Below are 22,695 nucleotides of genomic sequence, written 5' to 3'. Positions count from 1 at the left end.
AAGGGAAAAGCATGAGCCTGTAGACTTCAGGATCTATTCCATTAGTCTTAACAGTATCACATATCTGCAAGAATTCAGTTAAGAACTGAAAAGGATCTTCAGATGGAAGTCCATGAAACTTGCAGTTCTGCTGCATCAGAGAAACTAATTGAGGTTTCAGCTCAAAGTTGTTTGCTCCAATTGCAGGAATGGAGATGCTTCTTCCATGTAAATTGGAATTAGGTGCAGTAAAGTCACCAAGCATCTTCCTTACATTATTATGATTTTCGGCTGCCATCTCCTCTGCCTGTTCGAAAATTTCTGAAAGGTTATCTCTGGATTGTTGTATTTTAGCTTCTCTTAATTTTCTCTTCAGAGTCCTTTCAGGTTCTGGATCTGCTTCCACAAGAATGTTCTTATCCTTGCTCCTGCTCATATGACAAGGAAGAATGGACAGAAAAATAATAATAATAATAGAGATCCTTTATACCACAGTATAGGGATCCCTTTGTGAGTGGAAGAAAAGAGGGGGAGACAAAGCACGTGATGTAAAAGAAGAAATGCAACTGTACGAATGGAAGAGATGTGAGATGAGATGTTAGGATATGAATGAATAAATAGAATAGGATGGGGGAGGTATAATTTTCGAAAATTATTTTTGAAAAGGAGTTAGTGATTTTTGAAAATGGTTTTTGAAAAATTGTTAGTAATTTTCGAAAATTAAGTTTTAAAAATTAAAATAATTAATAAATTAAAAAGAAATTTTGAAAAAGGGGAGAGATATTTTCGAAAATGAGAGAGAGAGAGTTAGTTAGGTGGTTTTGAAAAAGTTAAGAAACAAACAAAAAGTTAGTTAGTTAGTTGAAACAAATTTTGAAAAGATAGGAAGTTAGGAAGTTAGAAAAGATATTTTGAAATCAAATTTTGAAAAAGATAAGATTAGAAGATATTTTTGAAAAGATATGATAGAAATTAGTTTTTGAAAAAGATTTGATTTTTAAAATCACAATTAATGACTTGATTCATAAGAAATCACAAGATATGATTCTAGAACTTAAAGTTTGAATCTTTCTTAACAAGTAAGTAACAAACTTGAAATTTTTGAATCAAAACATTAATTGATTAGTTATTTTCGAAAATTTTATAAAAAAATAAGAAAAAGATTTTTGAAAAATATTTTTGGAATTTTCGAAAATAACTAAGAATTTTGAAAAAGATTTGATTTTTGAAAAAGATTTTGAAAAAGATAAGATTTTCAAATTGAAAATTTGATTTGACTCATAAGAAACAACTTGATTTTAAAAATTTTTGAAAAAGTCAATCCAAATTTTCGAATTTGATGAGAGAAAAAGGGAAAGATATTTTTTTTTATTTTTGAATTTTTATGATGAGAGAGAAAAACACAAAAAAATGCAATGCATGAAATTTTTAGATCAAAACATGTGATGCATGCAAGAATGCTATGAATGTTAAGATGAACACCAAGAACACTATGAATGTCATGATGAACATCAAGAACATATTTTTGAAAAATTTTTAATGCAAAGAAAACATGCAAGACACCAAACTTAGAATTCTTTAATGCTTAAGCACTAAGAATTCAAGAATGCATATGATAAACATGAAAAGACACAAAACAAAAAATCATCAAGATCAAACAAGAAGACTTACCAAGAACAACTTGAAGATCATGAAGAACACTATGAATGCATGACATTTTCGAAAAATGCAAGATGCATATGCAAGTGACACCAAACTCATAACATGACTCAAGACTCAAATTGTATTGAATCCTCATTGTGGCTCTATGTGTGGACACAACTCCGTTCAACTAACCAGCAAGTGCACTGGGTCGTCCAAGTAATACCTTACGTGAGTAAGGGTCGAATCCCACGGAGATTGTTGGTATGAAGCAAGCTATGGTCACCTTGTAAATCTCAGTCAGGCGGATATAAAATAATTATGGAGTTTTCGAATAATAAATAAAAGAATAGGGATAGAGGTACTTATGTAAATCATTGGTAGGAATTTCAGATAAGCGAATGGAGATGCTTTTCGTTCCTCTGAACCTCTGCTTTCCTACTATCTTCATCCAATCAATCTTACTCCTTTCCATGGCTGGCTTTATGTGATACATCTCCACTGTCAATGGCTACTTTCGGTCATCTCACGGGAAAATGATCCAATGCCCTGTCACGGCACGGCTAATCGTCTGGAGGCATCACCCTTGTCAATGGCTTCATCTTATCCTCTCAGTGAATAATATGCTCACGCACCCTGTCATGGCACGGCTATTCATCTGTCGGTTCTCGATCATGCTGGAATAGGATTTACTATCCTTTTGCGTCTGTCACTAACGCCCTGCAATCGCGAGTTCGGAGCTCGTCACAGTCATTCAATCATTGAATCCTACTCGGAATACCACAGACAAGGTTTAGACCTTCCGGATTCTCTTGAATGCCGCCATCATTCTAGCTTACGCCACGAAGATTCTGGTTAGGAGATCTAAGAGATATTCATTCTAGCTTAATTCATGTAGAACAGAAGTGTTTGTCAGACACGCGTTCATAAGGGAGAAGGATGATGAGCGTCACACATAATCATCACCTTCATCACGTTCTTGGGTGCGAATGGGTATCTTAGAAGAGAAATAAGAAGAATTGAATAGAAAACAGTAGTACTTTGCATTAATCTTTGAGGAACAGCAGAGCTCCACACCTTAATCTATGGAGTGTAGAAACTCTACCGTTAAAAATACATAAGTGAAGGTCCAGGCATGGCCGTGTGGCCAGCCCCTATGGTCTAAGAACAATGCGTTCCAAGATGCCTAATACAATAGTAAAAGGTCCTATTTATAATAAACTAGCTACTAGGGTTTACATGAGTAAGTATTTGATGTATAAATCCACTTCCGGGGCCCACTTGGTGTGTGTTTGGGCTGAGCTTAAGTGTAGCACGTGCAGAGGCCATTTGTGGAGTTGAACGCCAGTTTCTGTGCCAGTTTGGGCGTTCAACTCTGGTTTTGGATCCTTTTCTGGCGCTGGACGCCAGATTTGGGCAGAAGGCTGGCGTTGAACGCCAGTTTACGTCATCTATTCTTGGCCAAAGTATGGACTATTATATATTTCTGGAAAGCCCTAGATGTCTGCTTTTCAACGCAATTGGAAGAGCGCCATTTCGAGTTCTGTAGCTCCAGAAAATCCATTTTGAGTGCAGGAAGGTCAGAATCCAACAGCATCAGCAGTCCTTTTTCAGCCTCTGAATCTGATTTCTGCTCAAGTCCCTCAATTTCAGCCAGAAAATACCTGAAATCATAGAAAAACACACAAACTCATAGTAAAGTCTAGAAATGTGAATTTAACATAAAAACTAATGAAAACATCCCTAAAAGTAACTAGATCCTACTAAAAACATACTAAAAACAATGTCAAAAAGCGTATAAATTATCCGCTCATCAATCTCCTTTGTGAACTGGTCTTGGTCCTTGTGGGAGTTATCTTCATGACCAGAATGAGTAGTTTTGGTTTTGAGATTGGCCTCGAGCTTTATGAGTTTGTCCTCTAGCTCTCGGCGGCGTCTGGTTTCTCTTCGTAGTTCTCTCTCGGCCTCCCGCTGATGTTCGGTAATGACTTGCATCATCTACCCTTTTTTCTTGTAGAAAAAGGACCATAAAAGAGCATAATCTCATTAGATCATTGCAATTCATGCATTATTTGATGAACATTATAAGTACATTGCTTTGAAATGAGTTTGTGCTGAATTTCCGGTGAAAAAGACATCAAAAAGGGGAAGAAAACAACAAAATAAGTTGGGCGTGTAAAACTGGCGTGCCACTTGGAGCAAACACAACAAAATTGCATTGGCGTGGCACGCCAGTACTAAGGTCCAGAAAGGATCCTCCAAGCATTGACATGGGCGTGGTGATGCCAAGGCATCTTAGGCTAGTTTCACTAGCCTTTTTCTTTTATTTTTAGTTGTTTTATGCATTTTCTTGAGCCTTAAGTAATCATTTGGGCCAAATAGTCATGCTTGTCTTAAATCATTCAACATGAAGATTTTGATGCAAATTCCATGAGTTTTTAGTTATATTACTTGAATGCTATGAATGGAAGATTTCTCATGAAATTTTGCAAGACTTTGATGCAATTGTTTGGATGATTTCAGGGAAGAAGAGGCTAGGCAAGGAAGCAACAAAATCAATAAAGGAAGCTTGAATATCACATGTGGAGTTTAAGTTCCAGTTTAAGCTTAAACTGGAACTTAAACCACCAAGCCATATAATGCTGGAATTGAAGTTTAACCTCCAGTTTAACCTTAAACTGGAGGTTAAACGCCAGAAGTGAGAATCTCACCAGGGGAGCATTTCCACGTTTAACCTCCAGTTTAACCTTAAACTGGAGGTTAAACGCCAGAAGTAAGAAAGGCACCAGGAGCATTCCACGTTTAAGCTCCAGTTTAACCTTAAAATGGAGCTTAAACGTGTTCGACTATTTTTCTCCTCCAGGGTTGCTTTCTCATTTCCACGTTTAAGCTTCAGTTTAACCTTAAACTGAAGCTTAAACGTGCTCGAGCTTGTGCCTCCAGGGAGTGCCAGCGTTTAAGCTCCAGTTTAAGCTTAAACTGGAGCTTAAACGTGTTATATGGAACAGCTTGACCATGCCTTCTTCAAACATAAATAACTTGAGCTACAAAACTCCAAATGAGGTGATTCAAAATGCATTGGAAAGAAGACATCTAGAGCTTTCCAAGCATATATGGCATGCATGGTGGATACTAAAAATTGAGGGAGAAAACAGCCCCGTATTGTGCATAGAAGAGCATAGTACCAACATGCAATCAGGCCAGCTGACCTCTTCACCTTCCATGGAGTATAACTCGAGTTGTAGAAATCCAATTGAGGTGCTTCTAGTTGCGTTAGAAAGCTGACATCCATAGCTTTCCAACGAGGTATAATAGTCTATATTTGGCATCAAATTGGCAAGGTTGACAAGAGAACAAAGTGACGACTCAAGAAAGGGGGGTGCAACGTTTGAGTGTAGTTTAATGGATCATTATCCTTTTTGGATCAATTATGTCACTCTACCCTTCAAGCAAGCAAGGCCCATCAACAACACCAAATCAAGGCCACAAGAATCATCTAGAATAGTTTATTTTCATTTGATTGTAATTTGCTTTGAATTTCATTTTCATTTTGTAATTTAGGGAGCCTATTTAAAGGCCGTAGTTTCTGCATTTCAGGGGGGGGATTGAAGGGGAATCCAGCCCCTGAGGGGAACTTTGACCTTTTCATTTTTGCTAGTTTTCATATCTTTGTAATTGAATTCAGAGCTATGACTCACTAAACCCCCTTTCATTGGGTTAGGGAGCTCTATTGTAATTCAATGAATCAATAATAGTTTATCTTCTTCTTCAATCTTTTCTCTTGAATTTTGTTAGAAAGCTTCTCGATCTAATTCCATTGGGTAGTTGTCTTGGGAAAGAAACTACCCATAATTGGAATCCTTCGGAACCTTGGGAAAGGAATGGAGGATTCATGCTAGAGAAGCTTTCTCACAGTGAATTGGATTGGGGTTTGGATGGATATTGTGACATGTAATCCTACCAAATTGTGGTTCATGAAACTGTGTGGTATAATCAGTGATCGAGCATCATCTCTTCTTATGAACATTTAAACCAAGGGATTGGGAATTTGTTTGTTTTTAGAGAGAATTGGTGAGCCAAGGGATTGGGATCCAATCATATAAGATTGCCAAGCAAAATTCAATGAACGCATTGGTTGAGGAAGAGATAAACATGTTTTGATTCGGAGATCTCAATATCTCCTATAACCCAATGAATTCCCCATTTCTGATTTCCACTTTCTCTTTACATTCTGCAACTCAATTCATGCAATCACCCCCATTCCCTTTTAATTTCAGCAATTTAGCTTCTGCTCTTTAATTCATGCAATTTAAGATTCCGCCATTTAATTTTCTTGCCATTTACGTTTCCCGCCAATTTTACATTCCGCAATTCTCATCTAAATCTTGATTCCGCTCAACTAGAACATACTTCTAATCCGAATTGCTCACTCAACCAATCCTTGTGGGATTCGACCTCACTCTATTGTGAGTTTTTACTTGACGATAACCGGTGCACTTGCTGGAAGGAATTTTGCCGATCGTGCAATTTCCTAAATCGTAGCATAACTAGTTTATGCGCATCACGTGGCACGCCAGAAGCTGGGCGTGGCATGCCGGTACAACTTTCTAGAGAGCAACAATGAAGGCCACCAAAGGGGTGTGGCAGGCCTAACCCATCACTTGAGCCATGGGCGTGCCACTTGGTATCGAAGAAGTGGCACACCAACTTGAAAATCACCTGGGCGTGCCACTTGAGGAGCCAAGTGTGGCACACTATGCTAAGAAGGCAACAAATGAATGGACGTGCCACTTGAGCAGTATGGCGTGGCACCCTAGTACAAAATTTCAGAGAAGATGTTGAAGGCTAAAAAGGCTGGGCGTGCCACTTGAGATTGAAGGCGTGGCACGCCAGCTTTAAAAATCACTTGGGCGTGCCACTTGAGCATCTGGGCGTGGCACGCAAAGGTAAAAAGAAGGCCAAAGCAAAGGCTGGGCATGCCACTTGGTGTCGAAGGCGTGGCACCCCAGCTCAAGATTCTCACTTGGGCGTGCCAGTTGAATGCTGGGCGTGGCACGCCAACTACTAGAACCAAGGCAAATGAAGGCGCACGCCATCATCACCAATCAACCAGGAGAAGACCTGGGCGTGACACTTGAGTTCTGGGCGTGGCACGCCAAGTAAAGGAGCCAGGCACATGATGGGCGTGGCACGTCAGACCTTGGGCGAGCCATGCTAGTTAAACTTTCCAGAGAGATAGATCAAGTACATAGCATGGGCGTTGATGACAAGTCATCTTAGCCTAGTTTCACTAGTCTTTTCTTTTGTTTTCAATTGATTTTATGCACTTTCTTGAACCATAAGTAAGCCAATTGGGTAGAATTTCATGTTTCCGTGATTCAATCAACCATAGATAAATTAATGCATTTTCATGAGATTTTGTGCTATAATTGTCATATATTATGAAAAAAACACAATCTCATGATTTGGAGCATAGCTTTGATTATTCTGATTGATTGATGATAGGTGAAAAGAGTTTTGAAGAAGGTTGAAGAAAGAAGGAATGGCTAGGAGCAAGAGAGAACAAAAAGCTTGAGCCAAAGCTTGCCTCAAGCTTTAGCTCAAACTTTTGGAAGAGTTGAAAACACCCTGTATGGAGCAAAAGCTTGCGCCAACGTTTGCCTCAAGCTTTTTGGCAAACGTTGGCACCACAAAACAAACACCCTGGAGGAAAAAGCTTGCGCCAACGTTTGCCTCAAGCTTTTTGGCAAACGTTGGCGCCACACACCAACACCCTGGAGGAGAAAAGCTTGCGCCAACGTTTGCCTCAAGCTTTTTGGCAAACGTTGGCGCCACACATGCATACAAGGTGATCCATGTTTGGCTTAAAGTTTGACCTCAAACTTTAGCTCAAACGTGGATAGCAGCAAAAGGGGGTGGCTGGTATAAAAAGCTTGAGCCAAAGTTTACCTCAAACTTTGACTCAAGCTTTTGTGCTTTATGTCCCGATTCACAATGGGTTTCTCTCCAACTCCAAGTACAATCAACAGAGGCTTTTATCAACCCAATTCCATCAAGAGCAAAGGCCCAATTCAAGGCTTGAAGACCATTTGAAGAAAGTGTATAAATAGCTTAGGATTTAAGTTTTCCGGGAGCTTTTCTTTTAGAATTCTTAGAACACTTAGAGAGAGAGCTCACCTTTACATTTTAGTTGTTGTTTTTTAGAATTCAAGAGAATTAGGAAGGAGAATTGATCTCTCTTCTTCCTTGTTCTTGCTCAGCACTCTTTACTTTTCTTGCTTTGGATCTTGGGTGGAGAATTGAAGAACTTCTGTTTCAATCTCACCTTGAGATCTTATTTAATTTTCTGCATAATTGAATTTCCATCTCTGTTAATTGCTTCTTCTTCTACTACTTCTGCAATTTACTTTTCTTTATTTCCTTTGCAATTGTTCTTGCTAGATCTAGGAAGGCAGTGAGATCAAGACTTGGCTATCTAGTCTCTTGAGTCCTGAGATCTACAGCTTTCAATTTCAATTTCCTTGTTTCATTGCTACACCAAGCTTATTTTCATTTTCATTCAAGATCCGGTTTAATTGAGTCCATCTGTTACATTTCTGTTTGTTAAATCTTACTTTCTCTTGTTTAATATATGCAAATCCAATTCCCAATTCCCTTTACGATTCAAGTTATTTAAATTTCTTGCATCTTAAGATTCTGCAATTTACATTTCTTGCAATCTAAGTTTCTGCAATTTAATTTCTTGTTCTTTAAGATTGAGCACTTTTATTTTCTGCCCTCTTTAATTTCTTGTCAATTGTCCCTCTCCCTTTTAAATTTCATGCAATTTAGCTTCTGTCAAATACAAACCACTCAAATCAACTGTTGATTCGCTAGACTAAGTCATCCACTAAACTAAAATTGCTCAATCCTTCAATCCCTGTGGGATCGACCTCACTCCCGTGAGTTTTATTACTTGATGCGACCCGGTGCACTTGCCGGTTAGTTTCGTGTTGGATCGTTTTCCACACATCAGGCGTGGCACGCCAGACCCTTGGTTCAAATTTCCAGAAGCTGAAAAGAAGAAGGAAAAGGCCTGGGCGTGCCACTTGGGCTCGAAGGCGTGGCATGCCAGGCTATCCAAGGCTTTAAAAAGGCCTGGGTGTGCCACTTGGGCTCAAAGGTGTGGCACGGCAGGGTGGTCAATGAAGGGAGACGTGCCACTTGAGGATTGGGCGTGGCACGCCAAGGCAGAATCAGAGCAAGGCGTGGCACGCCACTGAAGTGCCAGCCACACGCCAGCTGTGAGATCACATTTATTGAGTTTCTTTTCCCTCCAAAAATGTAATTTTCTTTTCAATTTTGTATTTTTCTTTAATTGCTAGTGCTAGGAGTAGTATAAATACCCCTTGAAAGTACTGAAGAAGGGGTTAAGCAGTTGAGCTATTAGTTGAAGCATAGTTAAAATCACTTTTTCCATTTCTTACTTTTTCTTGAAGCTTTGAGTAGCTAAATTCCTTTTCATTGAGAGAGGGAGCTCTGTTGTACTTGATGGGTTAATGATAGTGAATTTCTTTTTCTCTTTATCTTCTCTTTGATTTTCTAGAAGGAATTTCGTTCTTCATACTAGTGTTCAATCACCTTGGAAAAGGGGTTGATTGCAAAATGGGTTTCATGGGAACCTTGGGAAAGGAAACATGAAACCATGCTAAAAATCCCTTCTCATACTTGAGTAGGATATGGATTTTGGTGTTTGGATATGGTAACATAAAATCCTCCCTCTACTTGGACCTATGATGATGTGTGGTGTAATCAGGGACCAAGTATATCTCTGTTCATGAGCAATTAGACCAAGAAATTGGCTATTGATCAAGATCTGAGAGATTGAGTTACCAAGGGATTGGGGCTCAATCAATCATGATTCCCAAGAGGTCAATGAGTTGCATGATTGAAGAGGATATGAGCTAGATTTAATCCAAAGAGAGAACATCTCCTGATCTCAATGAATTCCCCTATTCTTATCTTCCACTTTCTTTATAGCTTTCTTTACATTCTGCAATTCTCCGTCCCCATTTACAATTAAGTCATTTAAGCTTCTGCTCTTTACTTTGTTCTCATTTCCAATTCTGCCATTTAATTCTTTCATTTACTTTTGAGTCATTTATATTTCTGCACATTTAGAATTCTGCAATCACAATCTATTTGCTTAGCTTAACTAATTCAGCAATTGATTAAAATTGCTCGAATCTACCAATCTCTGTGGATACGATCCCACTCCACTGTAGGTTATTACTTGACAATAATTTTGGTGCGCTTTCCAAAAGAACGGATTCACCATTTTTTTATATGGGGGGTGAATTCGGCTCATCAAGTTTTATGGCACTGTTGCCGGGAATTGGTTTGAATTTGACAATGATTAAATTGATTGGGAGAGCTAGATTAAGCATTTTTTTTACTTTGTTATTTTTTTTAGCTCTTCATTTTTCTGTCCACTCTGTTTTCTTTGTTTTTACTTTGATTATTTTAGCTATTCATTATTCAAATTTCCATTCTTCGAACTGTTTGATTAATTGCATCAACCAAGTTAACCATTAATCTTAACTATAGTGATTTTTTCGCTTGTCCTCTACTTGCTGTTTGATGAATGTATGACAGGTAGAAGGGGAGAAACTTCATCCTTTTTTGATAGTGAACCTGAGAGAACCTTCCTTAGATTAAGGAGGGAAGCAAGAGGCAAAGGCATAGTTGGAGAGGAACTAGTGGAGGAAGATCTGAGGACCACCATGGATGACGAAGTGCAAGACAATGTTGGAGGGGATGCCGGAAATCATGTTGGGCAAGAGAGGAGAGTCTTAGGCTCCTACATCAACCCAAATCCAGGAAATTGTGGCAGCAACATCCTCAAACCAACAATCCATGCTAACAACTTTGAGTTGAAACCTCAACTCATCACACTCGTTCAGAATAATTGTTCATATGGAGGAGGAGCTCAAGAGGACCCAAACAAACATCTCACTATATTTTTGAGGATTTGTGATACTGTAAGGTCTAATGGTGTGCACCTTGACACCTACAAGCTACTTTTGTTCCCTTTCTCACTCAGAGATAAGGAAGCAAAGTGGTTAGAAACATTTTCCAAGGAGAGCCTAACCATATGAGATGATGTTGTAAACAAATTTCTAGCAAGATTCTACCCTCCACAGAGAGTCAACTGGCTAGAGCTGAGGTGTAAACTTTCAGACAATAAGATGGTGAAACACTTTATGAGGCCTAGGAGAGGTTCAAAGATTTGACGAGAAAATGCCCACTGGATATGTTCAATGAGTGGGTGCAACTACACATCTTCTATGAAGGGCTGTCATATGAGTCAAAGCAAGTAGTAGATCATTCTTCTGGAGGCTCGCTCAACAAGAAGAAAACCATTGAAGAAGCCATAGATGTCATAGAGACTGTTGCTGAGAATGAGTACTTCTATGTGTCAGAAAGAACTCAAAAGAAAGGAGTAATAGAGCTCAACTCAATGGATGCCTTGCTGGCCCAAAACAAATTGATCACTACTGCACAACTAGCAGCCTTGACCAAGAAGATGGAGAGTAACCAAGTCTCAGCCATCCAAGCCCAAGCCCCTCAACAAGAAGGAGAAGCACCAGAGGTTGAAGGTGAATGGGAGCAAGCTAATTATGTGAACAATTCTAGACCACCATATGATCCAAACTCCAAGACATACAATCCAAGTTGGAAGAACTACCTAAATTTTGGGTGGGGAAACAAACAAAACCACAATTAAGATCATACCAAGCCATACCAAGCCAATCAATACCACAATCATAACCCCAACCATCAATCAAAAAATAACAGACCCTACCACAATGCACAAAACACATCATATTATTCCACTCAATAAATACACAATAACCACCATCAAGACACATCAACCTCAACCATGCAACCATGTGAGATCAAGAGTAACTTTGAGAGAGTAGAAGCTGCAATAGCACAACTGTCATCACAGCTGACAGGAGCTATTTCCACTCTTTTACAAAGGCAAACACAAGCTGACAAGAGGATAGATGCCAACCAAGAAGAGTACAGATTAAATTTGAAGAATCAAAGAGCAGCTATTTCAAAATTTGAAGCACAAGTAGAGATTCTATCCAAGTAAATTCCTATGTCTATACATACATTTCCCAGTGATACCATGGCTAACCCAAGAGGGGAGTGCAAGGCCATCACACTTAAAAGTGGAAAGTTATAGAAGAAGCAACCCCAAGCTAGAGCAACCAAGAAAAAGGAGCTACAGAAAAGCCTAAAAACAAAAATGAAGAAGAGACCCCTACCTCATCATCACCGAAGCCAGTCTTGAAGCCTTATGTGCCAAAGGCACCATATCTACAAAGACTGAGGAAGGATGGGAAGGATGGCCAGTTCTCTAGATTCTTAGAGATCTTCAAGAAGCTCCAAATCAATATACCATTTGCTGAGGCATTGGAGCAAATGCCACTCTATGCAAAATTTCTGAAGGAGCTCATGACAAGAAAAAGAAATTGGGGAGAAAAAGAGACAATAGTGCTAACTGAGGAGTGTAGTGCCATAATACAAAAGAAGCAATCCCAAAAAATGAAAGACCCAGGGAGTTTTCAAATCCCCTGCATCATAGGGGATATCAACATCAAGAAAGCCTTGTGTGACTTAGGGGCCAGCATCAATCTCATGTCCCTAACCATGATGAAGAGGATGAAGATTGAGGAAGCCAAGCCAACAAGAATGGCACTCCAGTTGGCTGACAGAACATTCAAGTTCCCACATGGGGTAGTGGAAGACTTGTTGGTGAAGGTGGGAGAGTTTATTTTCCCAGCTGACTTTGTTGTGCTAGATATGGAGGAAGAGACTAGCACATCAATCATCATAGGAAGGCCATTCGTAGCTACTGCTGGAGCCATCATTGATGTTCATAAAGGGGAACTAGTCTTGAGATTACATGAAGAGAAGATGGTCTTCAATGTCTTCAAGGCAATGAGTTACCCCAAGGAATCCATAGGAGAATGCATGATGGTAGACACCATAGAATAGATATTTCAAAGAGTTTTGGAAGAAGAACAATGTGGAGAAACTATGGAGTTAGAGCAGCAAGCATTAAGTGGAGAACTACCACAAGGAACCATGAAGAATTCAATCATGTTGAACCCTAAAGACAGCAAGGAAGCGGATGCACCAAAGCTAGAGCTGAAGACCTTACCACCAAGCTTGAAATATGCATATTTGGATGACAACAACACCTATCCAGTGATCATCAATTCAAGCTTGAGTGAGGAGCAAGAAGAGGAACTTATCCAAGTAATGAAACAACATAAGCATGCCATAGGCTGGACACTTGCAGACTTAAAAGGAATCAGTCCTTCAATGTGCATGCACAAGATACTACTTGAAGAAGGTGCTAAGCCCTCAAGATAGCAACAAAGAAGGCTGAATCCAACCATGAATGAAGTGGTCCAAAAAGAAGTATTAAAGTTGTGGCAAGCAGGGGTGATCTACCCCATGTCAGACAGCCCTTGGATAAGCCCTGTGCAAGTAGTTCCAAAGAAAGGAGGGTTCACTGTTGTACCGAATGAGAAGAATGAGATGATACCCACAAGAACGGTGACTGGTTGGTGCATGTGCATCGATTATAGGAAGCTTAATAAGGCCACCAGGAAAGATCACTTACCCCTACCTTTCATGGATCAGATGCTTGAAAGATTGGCAGAACATGAGTATTATTGCTTCTTGGACGGTTATTCTGGCTACAACCAAATTGTTGTAGACCCCAAGGACCAAGAAAAAACTTCATTTACTTGTCCATATGGTGTCTTTGCTTATAGGAGAATGCTCTTTGGATTGTGCAATGCACCTGCAACATTCCAAAGGTGCATGCTCTTCATATTTTCAGACATGATTGAAAGATTCATTGAAGTGTTTATGGATGACTTCTTTGTATTTGGCAACTTATATTCTAATTGCTTACACCACTTAGCCTTGGTGTAAAGAGATTCCAAGAGACCAACCTTATTTTGAACTGGGAGAAATGTCATTTCATGGTTACAAAGGGGGTGGTCCTTGGTCACATGATCTCTAAAAGGGGCATAGAGGTGGACTAGGCTAAAGTGGAGGTGATTGAAAAGTTACCCCCACCTTGTAATGTCAAGGCAATTAGAAGTTTTCTAGGACATGCTGGCTTCTACAGGAGGTTCATTAAAGACTTTTCCAAGGTTGCCAAACCTTTAAGCAACCTACTTGTCTCTAATGTACCTTTTGTTTTTGACAATGAATGCATGCTAGCCTTTGAAGAACTTAAAAACAAACTCTCCTCTGCACCTATCATAGCACCACCATGCTAGAATTTACCTTTTGAATTGATGTGTGATGCATCATATTTTGCTGTGGGTGCTGTTTTAGGACAAAGGAAGGACAAATTGGTGCATTTCATGTATTATGCTAGCAAAGTTCTTAATGAGAATCAACGAAACTATACCACTACAGAGAAAGAATTACTTGCCATAGTCTTTACTTTTGATAAATTTAGATCATATTTTATTGGCTCTAAAGTAATTGTATTCACTGATCATATAGCACTCAAATACTTGCTCACCAAATAAGAGTCCAAGCCCAGACTAATAAGATGGATCCTGCTGCTCCAAGAGTTCGACATTGAAATTAAAGATAGGAGAGGAGTAGAGAACAAAGTGGCTGACCACCTCTCAAGAATCCCACAAAAAGAAGATGGGGCACACCAAGTTGCAGTGAATGAAAATTTTCCTGATGAGCAGTTGATGATGATTCAAGAGGCCCCTTGGTTCGCTGATATAGCCAACTTCAAGGCTATTAGGGAACTACCAACTAACATCAACAAAGTTGTAATGAGATTTTTGAGGAAGAACATCTTCAGCAGATTTGGAGTTCCTAGAGCCCTCATCAGTGATGGAGGGACTCACTTCTGCAATAGACAACTTGAAGCACTCCTCTCTACGTATAGAGTCAAGCACAAGGTGGCAACTCCATACCACCCACAGACCAACGGGAAAGCAGAGATTTCAAATAGAGAGCTTAAAAGAATTCTTGAAAAAACTGTTGGAAGCTCAAGAAAGGATTGGTCTAAGAAGCTGGATGATGCATTATGGGCCTAAAGGATAGCCTTCAAAACAGGGAGATAAATAATAGAGGCTGGGCACTCTTGTGCAACGTACCAAGGAAGGTGGTGGAAAGCTTGGTGAGAGAGTTGTATGCTAATGCCATGCCTCAGCCAGGACAACCCTATGGCTATCTTAGCTATGTTAGGGAGAAGTCCATTGATTACAGCCCCACTAACATAGAGAGGACGCTGATAGTGAAGCAGACAACCTCCACCCAAAGCTATGAGGAAAGAATGAAGCAACAAGACCCAGGATTTGATGAGATCCTAAATGAGATATGTGTGTTGAATGTGCAATGGATAAATGAGCCCCCAAGCTAGAGGGTGGCTGGATTTTATGAGGAGGTCCATAATCCCCACATCCAACACTTCAGAGGTGACCAAAGAAAGAGCTGTGCTCATATACAGCATCATGAGAGGTGAAAATGTCAATGTTGGGGAGTTGATTGCCAACAACATCAACAAAATTCTAAAAAGCACCAAGGATAGCTTAAGATTGGCATTCCCCAGCATCATCCAGAGGCTGTGCGATGAAGCAGGGGTGGAAAAAGTTATTGATGAAGTGCTAGTGGAGCAAGAAAAGCCCATAACTGCCAAGAAGATGGCCAAAGTTGTAGCTGTCAACCCACTTCAGAGGGCCAGGGAGCATAGAGCTCATGCCCATGAGCCGCATGTGCAACAACAACAAGAAAAAGAAGAGGCAGAGGAGCAACCACACTTTCTAGCACTCCAACCACCACCATATCAGCAATACCAACAATTCCAGAGGGATTCAATTGGGAGTAAGTACAAGGAGATATACACCAAATGAAGGGAGACCTACACCATCTGAGGAAGGATGTCAACCAACTCAAGGATACTCAACAATAACAATAGAACTAAGTGAACCAGAACATCCAAAAACTCTAAGGGAGTTGGGAGCACATGAGGAAGGAGTAGCAGGAACAGTTCGACTGGGGGGAGGTGCGAAGTGCACTCGACAAAATAGTAGAGCAGGGCAAATGGCAACAGAGGAACCTTGCTAAGTTCAGACATCTCTATGATGCCAGAACTATTTCAAGGAAGCAATATGATATCAACACACAAGCGAAGCTGAATCACTTGTGTAATGCTGTGGCCGCTCTAAACCCAGGATACCAAACATTCATGCAAGGAATGGAGAAGTTGATTGCAAGACAAGAAGAAATTCTGGCCAAGCACAAGGAGGATGAAAGGAACTACATGAGAAGGTTGGGATTTTGGAAGCCCAAAGATGCTAAGGCACAAGAGGGATCTTCCAAAAAGGATGAAGATGACTCCTCCCCTTCCAAGAAGAAAGACAAAGGCAAAGGGCCAATGAACTGAAGTTGAAGCTGCTCAAGGTTGTTAAGTCCCATGGTTGACACTCTCTAATTTCTAAATCATGTTTAAGTTTTTCTCTATGTTTTAAATTTTGTCTTCGAAAAATTGCAACATTAGGATAGTTTATTTTCAATGCTTAGTTTATATATATATATATATATATATATATATATATATATATATATCCTGAAGTCTTTTGTGAGTCCTTTTTAATTTCAAGAAAGAAAATGCAATGTTATTTTAAGTTTTTGCAATATCAATAAAAGCATAGTTTGTTTCTATGAGAGTTGTTGTGAGTTGTTATAAGAACAAGAGTAAAAGAGACTAAGACCAAGAGAGATCATCCAAAAACTAAGAGACAAGGAACCAAGTGTAGAACCTTGAATGAATTAAAAAGAAAGTAAGTCATGAAAGGCAACTAGTCTTAGAAGGTATGACAAGTAAAGGTTAAGGGATGTTCCTTGAATATCTATAAAACCAAGAAGTAGTAAGCAATAAAGACTTAAGACTCTGAACATCAACTACTAGGATGGAAAGAAACATTAAAAAGCTCAAAAGAGTTAGAGAACCTAGTAGATGCTTGTGGTGAAGATGTGTCAAGAAGAGACCTGGGCAAGTAAATTCTTAGGGGTGTTTCAACACCTAGTACCCTAAAGCCAACTGGTTTGGGAGTGCTAATTGAAAGCCTAACTAAAGGGTTGTCTTGAGACAAAACACTTAGAGTTGTGGTCAATAAATAGAAAAGAAAGAACAACCAAAAAAGAACATGAAACAACCCTTGCTACTTCAAGGTGACAATCAATAAAAAGGACCCCTGAAGCTTATACTTGAAAGAACCCTCAAGGATCTAGGAATCTTTGTGACATTGAAACCAAATTATTCATGCATGTGTTAGGCACCTAGTCCTACTCTTAGTCATGTTTGCATCTATTCAAGGTCAAAGTCTCAGATCATAAAAGGGCCACTCACACTAATTTGCTTGGGACAAGCAAAGCTTAAGTATGGTGTTGTGATGACTTGCATCATCTACCCTTTTTTCTTGTATAAAAAGGAACATAAAAGAGCATAATCTGATTAGATCATTGCAATTCATGCATTATTTGATGAACATTATAAGTACATTACTTTGAAATTAGTTTGTGCTGAATTTCAGGTGAAAAAGACATCAAAAAGGGGAAGAAAACAACAAAATAAGCTGGGCGTGTAAAACTGGCGTGCCACTTGGAGCAAATGCCACAAAATTGTATTAGTGTGGCACGCCAGAAGCTGGGCGTGGCACGCCAGTACAACTTTCCAGAGAACAACAATGAAGGCCACCAAAGGGGCGTGGCATGCCTAACCCACCACTTGAGCCATGGGCGTACCACTTGGTATCGAAGGCGTGGCACGCCAGCTTTAAAATCACCTGGGCGTGCCACTTGAGGAGCCAGGCATGGCCTACCAAGCTAAGAAGGCCACAAATGAATGGGCGTGCCACTTGAGCGGTATGGCATGGCACGCTAGTACAAAATTCCAAAGAAGAGGTTCAAGGCTAAAAAGGCTGGGCGTGGCACGCCGGCTTGAAAAATCACTTAGGCATGCCACTTGAGCATTTGGGTGTGGCACGCCAAGGTACAAAGCAAGCCAAAGCAAAGGCTGGGCGAGCAACTTGGTGTCGAAGGCATGGTACGCCAGCTCAAGATTCTCACCTTGGCGTGCCACTTGAATGCTGGGCGTGGCACGCCAGCTACTAGAACCAAGGCAAATGAAGGCATGGTATGCCAGCTTTAAAAATCACTTGGGCGTGCCACTTGAGTCCTAGGTGTGGCACGCCATCATCACCAATCAACCAAGAGAAGACCTTGGCGTGCCACTTGAGTTCTGGGCGTGGCACGCCAAGCTTGGTTGCCAAGCACATATGGGCGTGGCACGCCAGACCCTAGGCGTGCCACGCTAGTTCAACTTTCCAGAGAGATAGATCAAGCACATAGCATGGGTGTGGCACGCCAGACCCTGGGCGTGGCACGCCAGACCCAATTTCCAGAAGCTGAAAAGAAGAAAGAAAAGGCCTAGGCGTGCCACTTGGGCTCGAAGGCGTGGCACGCCAGGCTATCCAAGGCTTTAAAAAGGCCTGGGCGTGCCATTTGGGCTCGAAGGCATGGCACGCCAGGCTATCCAAGGCTTTAAAAAGGCCTGGGCGTGCCACTTGGGCTCGAAGGCGTGGCACACTAGGCTATCCAAGGCTTTAAAGAACCCTGAGCGTGCCACTTGGGCTCGAAGGCGTGGCACACTAGGCTATCCAAGGCTTTAAAGAACCCTGAGCATGCCACTTGGGCTCGAAGGCGTGGCACGCCAGGGTGGTCAATGAAAGGAGACGTGCCACTTGAGGATTGGGCGTGGCACGCCAAGGAAGAATCAGAGCAAGGCGTGGCACGCCATTGAAGCGCCAGCCACACCCTAGCTGTGAGATCACGTTTATTGAGTTTCTTTTCACTTTTGTATTTTTTCTTTAATTGCTAGTGCTTGGAGTAGTATAAATACCCCTTGAAGGTACTGAAGAAGGGGTTAAGCAGTTGAGCTATTAGTTGAAGCATAGTTAGAATCACTTTTTCCATCTCTTACTTTTTCTTGAAGCTATAGGTAGCTAAATTCCCTCTCATTGAGAGAGGGAGCTCTGTTGTACTTGATGGATTAATGATAGTGAATTTCTTCTTCTCTTCATCTTCTCTTTGATTTGCTAGAAGGAATTTTGTTCTTCATACTAGTGTTCAATCACCTTGGAAAACGGGTTGAATGTAAAATGGGTTTCATGGGAACCTTGGGAAAGGATACATGAAACCATGCTAGAAATCCCTTCTCACACTTGAGTAGGATCTGGGTTTTGGTGTTTAGATATGGTGACATAAAATCCTCCTTTTACTTGGACCTATGATGATGTGTAGTATAATCAGGGACCAATCATATCTCTGTTCATGAGAAATTAGACCAAGGAATTGGCTATTGATCAAGATCTGAGAGATTGAGTCACCAAGGGATTGGGGCTCAATCAATCATGATTGCCAAGAGGTCAATGAGTTGCATGATTGAAGAGGATATGAGCTGGATTTAATCCAAAGAGACAACATCTCCTAATCTCAATGAATTCCCCTATTCTTATCTTCCACTTTCTTTATAGCTTTCTTTACATTCTGCAATTTCCCGTCCCCATTTACAATTAAGTCTTTTAAGCTTCTGCTCTTTACTTTCTTGTCATTTCCAATTATGCCATTTATGCTTTCATTTACTTTTGAGTCATTTATATTTCTGCACATTTACAATTTTGCAATCACAATCTATTTGCTTAGCTTAACTAATTCACCAATTGATTAAAATTGCTCGAATCTACCAATCTCTGTGGATACGATCCCACTCCACTGTGGGTTATTACTTGACGATAATTTTGGTGCGCTTGCTAAGAGAACGGATTCACCATTTTTTTATAGGTGGTGAATTTGGCTCATCATTCAAGCTCCTGTTTGAGTTGTTTAAGGTGATTTTGCTGTTCACGTAGGGCCTCTAAGATTTCTGTGTTTGGAGACTGATGACAAGTCATCTTATGCTAGTTTTACAAGCATTTTTCATTAGTTTCATTAGGTTTTATGCACTTTCTTGCACCATAAGTTAGTAATTGGAATGAATTTTCATGATTATCTTGAATCAATCAAACATCATTCATTTTACACAAAATCATAAGTTTTATGCTAGAATTAATTGATTAATTAAAAGATGCAAAGATCTAGTGATTTTGGTGGGACTTTGATTAGTTGTTTGGTTGCTTGTAGGTGAAGAAATGATGGAAAGAGGAATTTTTGGCACACTTTTGAAGTTTGAGCATGCTTTGGACCTTAGGCCATGCTTTTAAAAGCGTGGCCCATGACATTCAAGCAAGGAGTGCTCAACCAAAGGGAACGTCCATGAACGGAGCGCTCAACCAAAGGGAGCGCTCAGCTAGGCAGCACTCAAAGGAAGCACCAAATGGTGCAGCAAAAAGCAAGGCATAGCATTCAAAGAAGAGAACGCTACGCTGCCTTTCTTTCCCTTTCTCGTGACTCAAAGCTGGAAACTAGACAGGCCAAGGGTAGCGTTCCAAAATGAGAATGCCACGCTCACATTCCCTACCTTTTTCGTGCCTCTCATCAAAGAGGAAGCATGCACAATGAAGAGTAGCGCTAAAAAATTTGAGCGTAGCGCTCCCTTTTGCCAACTTTTTCGTGCCTCAACCAAGGAAAGCAAAGCTCACCCAGGGAAGCAAAGGAATGTAGCGCTCAAAGAGTGAGCAGAACGTTCACAAAATGAATGCTAGGCCAAGGAGCGATTGCAACCAAGGCTCACCAACAAAGAGTGAATGCTAAGTTCACTACACCAAACGGAGCGCTCCCCTGGGAGCTGACCCATGCCTCCAACTCAATTGAACCAAGGCCAACCGGACCCATCTCTCTTCAAATCCAAAAACCAAAAGGCCCACTCCAAGCTATGAAGACCAAAATAGAAAGTGTATAAATAGGAGTTAATTCAATTTGTAAAGGACCTTTAGCTCATTTTTAGTTTTCACTTTTGAATTTTCATTTGGGAATTTGGGAATTGGATTTAGTTTTCTTTCTGTTTTCATTTTCTTTTCTTCTGCAACTTCTGCTATCTGTTCTTGGAATTTAAATTGAGATTGAAGAGCTCCATTGATTCTAAATCTAAGAATCATCTTTTACTTTCCTGCTCAATTGTTCTAAGAATTAGATCTGAGTTTAATTTTGTGTTTTCATTTTCTTTTTCTGCAACTTCTACTTTTGGGTTTTTGAATTAAGATTTAAGAATTCCATTGAATCTGGATCTGAGAATCATCTTTGCTTTTCTTTCATATAGTTTTGGGAATTGGAGAATTAGATCTAAGTTTCATTTACTGTTTTCCTTTTTATTTCTTCTGCAATTACTTTTCTGATTGGTCAAGGGAGCAATTGAGATCTAGATCTGCTTTCTAATCTCTTTGCTCTTCTTTGATCTTCAATTTCTCTTTAAAAATTTCATAATTGAATCAAGTCTTCCTGCTTTTTGTTTCTTCAAGAAATTTTCCTTTCTATTTTGCTACTAAATTGAATCCCTTCATCTAATAGCTTTCTGATTTGCTTCAATTTACATTTTCTTGTCGAATTTTGGATCCTAGCACCCAAATCCCTTTTACTCTTCAAGCAATTTACATTTCTCAGCAATTTAGATTCAGCAATTTACATTTCTTGCACTTTAAGTTTCTGTAATTTACTTTTCTTGCAATTTAAGTTTTAGCTCTTTTACTTTCTTGCTCTTTAAGTTTCTACAAATTTACTTCTTCAGAACCTTTAGATTCAGTCAATTTACCTTCTGCACTTTTAATTTCGTACAATTTAGCTTCTGTTAATCAAAATCACTCAAATCATCAACTATTCGCTTGACTAAATTCATCACCTAAATAAAATTGCTCAATCCATCAATTCCTTTGGGATCGACCTCACTCTTTTGAGTAATTACTACTTGATGCGATCTGGTACACTTGCCAGGGAGTTTTGTGTGGAATCATTTTTCCCTCACCAGAGACTGCTTGTCTCCCTTAGTTTGAGGTGCATCCTTTGATGTGGCATCCGTATTTTTAAGCGGGGTTCTTTCTTCCAAACCCAAGTTGTGATCATAGTCAAGGTTGTCCGCCATGATGATGGGATGACTTCCAGGTTCCCCGGCAACGGCGCTAATGTTCCGAGGGTTACCTGAAACTGAAGGTCGATCTCGGATGAGATCTACTGTGGTGGCCAGAGCTGTCGTGTTCGACTTGTTGTCTTTGGTGGTGCTGCTGATCCTTGATCACCGGAGGGTGGTGGTACCTGCAAGAGGCTTTGATGCTAAAGTTAGCATGGGCTTTAAACAGGTTTTTGTGTAGAATCAGAGTATGAGTTATACCTGGGTGCTCCAGTGTATTTATAGTAGCGGGGAGTGACCTTTCTTCAAGATAAGTTAGTTATCTTATCTTATCTTTGAGTGAAGTCATCTTATCTTTTAAGGGGAACCGCCTTTATCTTTCTAGGCTTTGGCTGCCTTTAGATTGGGCTGTGTCCCTTCGTTTGGGCCTGCTTGGGCTTCTTATGTTGATTTGGCTGAACTCTTTAAAGGAGAGGTCAGGGCCACCCAACCTGAAGAGGTCGGTCACTTTTATCTTTAATCAGTCCGGGTCAGATAACTCGACCCAGGGTATGAACAACGACCATAAGCCTTTTTCATTGACATGTCTGCCATCTCTAGTGAGATTTTTGCAGCTTGTACCTCAAAGATTCCCAACTTCTCCATTACCGAGAGTGGCATAAGGTTTATGCTTGACCCTAGGTCACACAGAGCCGGTGCATGTGGTGTAGGGAATCAGAAAGCGTCCGGTATTTAGCAGCTTCTGAGGTAGTTTCTACTGAACCAAGGCATTGAGTTCCTTGGTGAGAACTGGAGGTTTTTTCTCCAATGGTTCTGTGCCAAACAACTTGGCATTCAGGTTCATCTGAATTCCTAGGTACCAGACAACTTGCTCCCCCTAGTTTCCTCTTCCTCATCAGAGGAGGAGTACTCTT

At 40.3% G+C, this 22,695-nt stretch overlaps 1 non-coding gene across 1 annotated transcript; it reads right to left on the bottom strand.

Annotated features, from left to right (window-relative positions):
- Window positions 1-10,812: 10,812 nt before the first annotated feature.
- LOC112781150 (small nucleolar RNA R71) lies at window positions 10,813-10,917 on the bottom strand. Its single transcript, XR_003191944.1, has one exon. It is a non-coding gene; the product is annotated as a small nucleolar RNA R71 (small nucleolar RNA).
- Window positions 10,918-22,695: the final 11,778 nt, after the last annotated feature.

Source organism: Arachis hypogaea, chromosome 19 (genome assembly GCF_003086295.3).
Source record: "Arachis hypogaea cultivar Tifrunner chromosome 19, arahy.Tifrunner.gnm2.J5K5, whole genome shotgun sequence".
Taxonomy (NCBI): Eukaryota; Viridiplantae; Streptophyta; class Magnoliopsida; order Fabales; family Fabaceae; genus Arachis; species Arachis hypogaea.
The sequence above is the reverse complement of the archived record's forward strand: the minus strand, read 5'-3'. Positions and strand labels throughout refer to the sequence as shown.